Genomic DNA, 9500 nt, shown 5'->3' with positions numbered 1-9500 from the left:
AATATGAAGTATTTCATTATGTTACATTTATGCTTTGTAGACACTTCACTTAACAAGACCAAGAGTCTGCAGCCATGCTAGCAGCACTGTACTGAGCTAAATGCTAAGGTCAGCATGCTAACACGCTCAAAATGCTAATGCTAGCATGCTGACGTGAAGGCCACCATGCACTACATATTCAATATGTAGCACATTTTTGTGTAGATGAATAGTTTGCATATTTTCAAACATACTCGTGCACACGCTGCTTTCTGAGAGCGTCCTTGGAGAAGCATCAGCGTGTCCACCCGCGCCAACAACTTCACCTCGAACACTTTTTCAATATGTAGTGCCAGCCATCGTTGTTGACGTCAGCTGCTTTGCATTGTGGGATATTTATGCCAGAATAGTGTCCAGTGTTTGCGTACTACTATATTCACTGGAAAGTACGCACCTCACATGCTGTTTATTGTGAATGGCCATACTGCATACCGCAGTATGGCCGTTCACATACCATTTGAGCTACTCAGCTGTATGTTAGTATGGAATTTTGGACGAGCCCATAATGTCTGCCATGTTCACCACCTTAATCTGGCTAAAAATGCGATAGTCAAACACATACAGTATCAGCATCAAAGCCTCTAATTTTGAAAGTAAAACCAACCCCTCTGTGAACTCCTGTTTTGTTCTGTAAGCTTTATGTAACGTCAAATAAATCACCTTAGTTTGCGGGAGGTTGAGGATGAGATATGGATTCCCAACACTCCCACTACTGTCAGGCAACCTTGACCTATTTGGACCACAGTAATCTCTGACTCTTTTGTGCCGCTTTTGATGACACTTTAGCTACAGCCCCCCCTCCTTTTTTTGTTTGAACTGAAACACAAGACAGAGGGGTTAGCTGCTTCACGGCTCCTGCATTTGCTGGTCTGCTGGATTTCAAAAGGAAGAGCTATCTTTGCACTCCAGAAGCGTAATGTCCCCAGGTCAGGGCTCTATATCATGTCCAGATATGAAAAGGCTGTCAGTGGGGCAGGGGCCCATGAAATAAACACCTCTTGACCACTGGCACCCTTTGAATCCATCATGATTCTGCAACATTTGCGACTCCTCTGCCATGAGAGAAAACACGTAGAGTATCAATTAATGGAATTACAAGACGCCATAAGCTGGACTCACATCCTCCGAATACAGGAGCTAATTTTCAAAGTGCTGGGCTAAGCTTGTTTTCTGCTTATGCAGGTGGTGAAATGATGCCACTTAGAGGCCACAGTGCCATTCATCATGTTGCGGACACTCGTGCTCAGAAAGGGGGTGTCCCTTCTGGGAGAAAGCAGAGGTTGAATTGGTCGTTCATGGTGTGCATTCATATAACACTGAAGCCACTACAGCCCAGTGAACTAGAAACTATATTACCACTCCCACTCCATGCTCACATTTCCATTTGTTTCCTGATGTACTGCTGGTGCGGATTAAAGCTGCATGGTATGACTATGTTAATCCTCGGCATTACATCATCTTGTTTGTGTTGAGTGTAATGTGTCTGACTTGATGAAGTGAATCCAATCTTTTGTGCTTCTGCAGAATAAAAACAGCAGCGATGGATTTTACAAATCCAATTAGTAGTTTGTGCCTGGCTTTCACTGCTGATTGTAAGAGCTCACTATTGTATATTAATGGCACAAAGTAATTAGCAAAGTGAAGACAGTCCATTACAATCATCACTGTTATCATCTAATCAGGGATATTACATACAGTGGGAAAGGGCTAACTGTTCCTCAAGGACATGTATGGATCATTAATAAGAACAGGGGAGGATCCGGTTGTCCTGACTTTAGTGGAACTTTCAATAAGATCCAGGGCTGGGGAAATTAAATTTAAAGTCAAAAAGAAATTTAAATTCTCATCACTTTCTTGCAAAGAAATATGAATTTTAATGCGGACATTGATACATGGCTGCATAGCATTGCCTATCAGCCACTAGCGCTGTCAGGCATCGACATTTGGGAGAGATCCATCATGCTACTAAGTTTGTATTCCACTTAGAAAGTGGAAACTAGCAAGCTAGGCGGACTTCCTTTTAGTCTGGCTTGCCAACATTAGCACCGATTCCCACTTGACATTACTTTTTAGTTCAAGTTATTCAACTCCTGTGCTGTCATTAGTAGCTCCTGCACATACAGCGTTATGTATTATAGAAAGGAAGAAGTCTTTAGAATGAAGGCATTCCTGTGTTCTGCACCTGCTATCATTATCATATCATCATATGTGCTGTGTGTTACTGAAGGCTTGACAGGCATAGCAGCAACAGCAGCAGCTACAAGGCAGCAGGGCTTAGCAAGTAGTCAATTCAGGTGATATTACAAATTATTTTAGTGCCCACACACAGAGATATTGCACCAATCAACTTGAGGTATGGAGGTCCAGACATTCAGTGACAGCCTGCTGCATCCATTGAGTAAGAAAGAACGCTACTGCAGGTCCTTCATCCCAACAGCTGTCACACTGTTTAACTCCGGCATCATGCAAGGTGGCACTGTGTTGGTGCTGTTTTTCCCATTTCTACATCATTTTTGCACTACTGTTATCTATGCTAATATATGCTCACATTATCCTCTACATCTGGTGCAACACCATTACAAAACTGTGCAATAGTACAAACACTGTATTTATAATCTATATTGGCAACTGTATTTTTATAAACTGTACATACAGTACATAGACCCGTGCAATTCAGTGTTCTTTAATACAACGGCTTTTCAAGTGCAATTCAACATTTGGCATTGGTATTTTTTTCATTAGAATATTGGCAATAGTGTTTTTATGGCAAGTAGTATTTTTATAATCTGTACATAATTTATATATACATAGTTTAGTATTCTTTATCCTGTCTCCTCCTTTATCTCGACCCTTCTATGCTACTGTTTTTGCTTTTTAATACTATGCTGGCTGTGCTGACTTAATTTCTGCTTGCATGGGATCAATATCTTAACTTATCTTATCTTAATGTTAGGGTAGCTGTCATGGCAGAAAAACACATGAAATTTCCTTCATCTTTTTGGCAACGCCATTGATTGCTGAATTTTAATTTCAGTTTAATTATTCAAGGAATCTTGCTCCTGTAACAGAGTGAAGCAGTAAACAATTGTCTTGTCGCCTTAATGCCAGAACGTTTAGATGAAAAGTACATTTGTATATTGTGCTGGTACATCCCACACCACTCATCTGATGCTCCAAGTCACAACATCCTCTGCAATTCATTTGTAAGTACCTCTTCACCAAAGTCAAGTAATAGCAGCAAATTACCGAACAGATAAGCAGGAGAAACGCTGACAGCTGAAACGCACCAGCTTGCCTACACAGTCACACCTCCTTCAGTTTGTTTACAGTTTTTTTTACCCCACTCCATCACTTCACAGCTAAATCCCACCGCTCGTCTCATTGATTTAGGGTTATTACGTTAGTGGCAACTGGGCTGTAGATTGGAAGAGGTCTGGGATTAACGAGGCCGGCGATAAGACTGCTACAGAAACCTGCGTCTGTGTATTCAATAGCTCCTACGATGGGGTGCTACAGCTAGTGGAGCCCTTGGGATTTCATTACACAAAGACAAATGGATGAACCAGGCACAGCTGAATTTTGGGAACAGGGAGGGCAGGTTGGGGTTGGGGGGCAGGCAATTAGCCTACTCAGTGGTAGCATGCCTCAAGTGGCGTGTAAGCATGCAATGAGGCGTCCTAGTGAGAGGCAGTGCACAACAAAGGAAATGGCACATTTGTCCTCTTCTGGAAGCTGCAAACTGTGGCAAAGGATCAGAGCAGGAAAAGTAGATTTTTCATCCATGGGCACAATGGACAGTGAGGGCCTGAACACAACAATGACTTTCTCCTTTTTTCCCAGCCACAGGTGATTTTAGCAAGGGAACAGACAAAAGGATACTCCAGATGAGAGCTGGCCTCCCGCCAAAGAGGCTGGTGGAATAAAAATTTTACTATTCGCAGCCAACTTTACCAGGATGAGGCAGATGGTAATTTCACATCCGTCTTCCACTCAAAGGTTCTGTACCTGGAAGTTAGACTTAGCAGAGATGCCGTGTTGTTTGTGTGCTTATAAGGAAGGAAGTGCGGTAATTGCTCCCACAAAGACTTACCAAGGCATTAAAATGAAAACAATTCAAACAGCACTGAATTACCAATCAGACCTTTATAGAGGAAATGCAAACACATGGCTGAAAGTCCACACACAGTCATATGAATACTATAACAGGGTTAATTTATTTTGTATCATCACAATTCCATGCAGCCAGAAGTAAAGTATGTAAAAACCAAAGCTGTCATGCAAAATGTGCTCATGTGTCTGCGTAGTTGGCATTTACAAGCTCTAAAGAGAAGAAATAAGAAGCAGAAAGTCTTGACGTGGAGTTTAGAAAGCATTTAGAAAGCAAAAATGTCTTCAGGCTTGTAACAATTCACAATCCACGATCTGCTGGGCTCTCACCCATCGCTGGGCTGAATTACATATAACACACATGCATGAGAAAACACTGCCACTGGTTCTGTAAGCAAATCAAATGCATATCAAACTATTCAGGGTGCACTGCCTGACTTCACAGCTCTCATTTTCTCCTTTTTGTATGCACTGTTCAGCATGTGTTGCTCTCAGCTGTTGATTCTCTGTAGAATTTAAATGTTGGTTTTCCTGTGTTTTCCCCATGTCTTCTTTGATATCACTAAAGACAAACTGATACTGTGCGTTACAGAGAAGAAAAGAAAGCCTGTCTATTATGAGGGAGCCATGGCTGAAAACACATCTTAGTGTGGTATATTTGAGCTCAGCCTTTGAAGTCGTAAGTCTGCTAATGCTTCCTGTTGGACCGGAGCTTCAAGAGCTTGTTTTAATTGCTCCCAGAGAAAGAGGTGAATGGTTAAGGAGTAACAGATTCTATGTAAAGGGGATTACAGTATTCTGAATACAAAATATTGGCAGCTGTAATCTGTTAAGGACTGCAAGGAATTCTTTCTCCTCACTATCCCCCATGTCCCATGTGTTGCTTTGAGTCCATTTCCTTTGGGATCTGCAGAAGAAGAATTTAAAAAAAATCGTACAGATTATGTCAGATTGTTTTCAGCATGGCATTAGTTGAACACCCATAATTTGATCCACATGGAAGAATATGCAGAAGAAGAATTTAAAAAAAATCGTACAGATTATGTCAGATTGTTTTCAGCATGGCATTAGTTGAACACCCATAATTTGATCCACATGGAAGAATATATGTGCTTGTAACCAAGCTGAGTGGCCGGACCAGCTGAAAACAATCGAAACAAGCAACACATTCTGACAATAACAACCATCAAAGTTCCCTTAAACATGTCACCTTTTTCCCAGTTTTAAACGTGCCTGAAGTGTTGACACACAGCTCTGTTGGTGAATGAAAAGAAACTGAAAAAGCACATATTTCTGTTACTTTGTGACAGGCAATAAAGTTTTCTATTCTATTTCATCCCACACAAGTTCCATAATACCATCTCTGGAATTCATGAAAGTCAATATAATCACAGTGCCTTTATTAGTTTTTTCATTTTCTTCCTCATCGATGCGCATTGAAACTGCTCTCCGTGTACTTATCGAACATTCAAAACAAATCAATATTACAATCAAAGCATCAGCAGCGGTAAAAGATTCTACCATTAAAAGCTTTTATGGAAATACATAGAATGGCAAGCATAAAATCAATAAGTGCATGCATGCACTCACCATGGGGAGTCATTAGGAACATCTGAAGCGAATTCCCTCACATACATCAAGCGTGCTGAAACACAATAGACTTTAAATCCTTTTTTTGAATGGCTGACTTGACATGGGGCACCTTATTGCCATTGTGTTGACACAAATTTACCTCAACAATAGAACTGAGGGGAGATCAAATGTGCTCCTAGACTAATCATTCGTTATCCTGCTAGCTTAATGACCTGTGTAACGTGGCATTACGACCATGAAGCCTGACGACCAGTCAGTACTTTTAATCTCTCGGACACAAGCATGGACACCAATGGGTTGCGGTTGGCGTTGAGAAAATGTGTGCTCGTCTCTGCCAGTGGGGTAAAAGAAGACACAGCTTACCATTTCCCAGCCTGCGCCAGTTGTGTTTTTAATTAAGATAAAGGAGATGATGTTCCACAGCGTGTAAAGTACATACCACAGAAACGGAAAGAAGGGAAAAAGCCAAATTTGAATAACAAATTCAAACTTGAGGACTTTGTCTTTGAATCTGGCCCCTGATGGTCTTCATCTTACAGCTGGGGCTCATCATTTCACTTAATTGGAGGAATTCATTGCATGTTATGTTTGTATCTCAGACTGCAATCTTCTCACATAATTCAACTTTTGTCCTATTCAGAGTCACAGAGTTGCAATATCTCCCTCTAAATTTTTAAATCCATAAAGTCGCTGCACACACAAAGCGAGCAGCTGATGAATAACAATGCAGTAGAGAATGGTCGTAATGTAATTGCAGATCGTTAGACAATAAAATTTTAATTATGAAAAATCCTGAATGTCCTCAGCTCTTCGTGAAAGTGCTGTTTATATCCGTTCTCCTGCACAATCTTTCCAGCTCACAAGGAATTGCATAATGTGCAGAGAAAGCATGACTGGACAGTTGCATCTTGTTAGTGCCGCTCCAAACATGTGAAGTTTCCTATCATGCCAGATGTTAATTGGATAATCAATCTCTCCTAAATTGTAGCGGTCTAAGGCCTTGCTGGAGTGCTTTATCAATGTCACTATGTCAGCAGTTCCCCTGTCCTCATTTCCTCCCTTCAGTAAGCTGCAAAGTTCAGAGAGTTACAGTGGAGGATTTATCGTGTGGATTTCTCAAGCTCGCAAAAGGAAAGAAAAAAGCGTAAAAGCTGAGAGATGGACAGATACAAATGGGCGGCAGCGGCTTTCCAGGTGATTTATATATCCTCACAGGAAAGTTCACTGGGGGAATACAACCTCATCTGATATCTGCTACCTTTGACCCTCAGCCAAGCTTTTACAAGTTATCTTGTCAGGAACCCTGGGAGACTTAAATCCCTCCCTCTGCAGCCTAAACTCTAATGGCAGATGTTTATGGAAGGGGCTGGCTTCCCCCCACTTAGCTGGCCTGATGGAATTCAGGTGGCAGGAGCTAACAACATATGGAAAGCCCATTAGAGACTGCATTAGAAACGACCTTTTAAGCCCTGTGTCTGTGCTATATTTCATCATTTTGGACATTACCTGCACACAAGCATTAGACTCGGTTTGAGTCTAAATGGATTAGGATGTCTATTGATGTCTGAATTTGGGGAAAACTCCAGACCAGTGGCCTATCCAGTGGTGAGAAGGCAACGAGAAACACTTCGGGCAATTAATTGTGTCAGAAATGTGTTTTGAAGCCATTAGTAGTAGTTGCAGAGAGACTTGTGAGCTTTGAGGTTTGAAAAGACGTTCTCCCTTTCTAATAGATGGACAGGTTTTTGGAAGGGGTCCATTTAATTTCACCTTATAAGTCCCTTTAACTTTCTCAGCACTTACTTCTATATGACTTTTGCTAAAATAAATAAACTGACCTTGTCAGAAGTGAGATTGTTTTTGGTTTTTTTTTTTCTGTTGCTCTTGAGATTGAAAGAATAAGATTTAGATTTCCGAATAACTTGAACAAAGAACGTGTGCTTCTCTAAACCAGCAGTCCATTTTTAGCACAAATCAGATTACTGGTACATGTGCTTTCATTTTTGGACTTAAACGGAGACTCATTTGCATCTGCAGGCCCAACATAAATGTCAAACTGCACTCTCTGGCTCATTAATAATAAAATGGAACATCTAGATCCCAAAGCTTGTGTGGCATTTTTGGCAATTAACGGACTGACTGTTATAATTTCAAATACTGCCCTTAGGGGTCCAATATGCATATGATAAATATTTAAATGAAACTGCAGTCAACAATCAGCCTGCAAGAGCCAGATTTAGGCAGCAGCTATTTAGCCAGTGTCAGTCAGCATGAATCTTTAACTGTGAACCTGCTTACCCTGTAGCTAAGCAACATTCACAAATGTGTAGATGTGCTCTCATCAGCATGTAGAATATGATAACACAGATGTAAATTAATTGCGGCTTTGGTTTCTTTTCAAAGCGTAACTGCACTTTATTACACTTTATTTAATCCTTATGAAGCTATGAGGAGTATTTTTAGTGAAATCGCCCACAGAGATTTGGTGCGTTTCCGGCCAGGTCGAGAAATTAATCAAGCAGCATCATTATCACAATTAGTCTCCCTTAGTGCATGTGTGTAGCAGTAAATGTACAATGGTCTGTGTGTTAAAACCTTTGCATTGTAAATTTCATATTTCATTTTAGTGCTCGCTGTCTATTCAGTTTCTGTGCTCATGTGAAATACTCTGACCTGACTTACTGCTGTGATTACTGTTTGCCAAGCAGATATGATTCTTTTTATATTGCTTTTTTTGCTCTACAAATAAAATGAACGTGTTGTAGGTAACTTTAAGTATACAGCTATAAATGTCAGCAAGGGGCAATTTTAACTTCAGTGCCTGGAAATCCTTCAACATGTCATCAGTGAAGCACATGCTGCGTGCTCATTGTTAGTGCTATGTTTTAATGTTTTAAAGCTGCAGTACATGTCCAAAACAACATTTGGTTTGTGGCAAATGCAGTGAGTCTACTTAATGTGATGTATGATTTGATTTGATTTTTATTAGGAACTCTTTAAGCACAACTTGGCTATTATTCCAAGAGTCCTCACATATAACATCACTTTAATAGATATGGACTGAAACAACTGAACAAACACTTAAAACCCACAATTGGCCCCATACATTGTGCAGCACACACAGTAACTAAAGCATTAAAACAACAGAATACACAATTGAAATCCAACTTCCATACAATGAAATATATCATTACATCATCATAACTACATATTTCTAGCTCCTGACATTAATTAAACCCCTTAAAACTGATCTCTGTTCATCAAAATTACGTCTTTAAAAGTTTTTTTTTTTTTTTTTCAAAAAAGTTTCCTCATTCCTAAAATATATATGTCACTCTTCACAACATTAGAGATAGAGCAGTGATAGAAAACATGACTACATTATGGAAAGCTTCACCTGACAAGTTGACAGGATTGGGTCCTTATGTATGTGACATATGAAACTTGGGCTATCTGAATCTGCGTTTCTGAGACTGTCATTGGTTCACTGCAGTTCCAAGACGATGCTCAGGCATGGCGTCGACTGCTGATTTTTCTCCTGATGGGTCTAGCATATATATTTTTTTTCATTGGAGCAGGACTTAAACGATTCATAACCATTTCCCCAGTGGTGTCCAGTAATTTTTTTCAACTTTGACAAGCCTGACAAGAGAATACTCTTTTACCAAGCTCTAATTACCTAATTTGTGCCCGTAGTTGTTCTCGTATTGATCGAGTGTCTGTCTCTCAAATGGACTTGGCCATAAATAGCTCTCGGTTTC

This window comes from Chaetodon trifascialis, chromosome 5, assembly GCF_039877785.1.
Source record: "Chaetodon trifascialis isolate fChaTrf1 chromosome 5, fChaTrf1.hap1, whole genome shotgun sequence".
NCBI classification, from domain to species: domain Eukaryota; kingdom Metazoa; phylum Chordata; class Actinopteri; order Chaetodontiformes; family Chaetodontidae; genus Chaetodon; species Chaetodon trifascialis.
Note: the sequence above shows the minus strand (reverse complement) of the source record.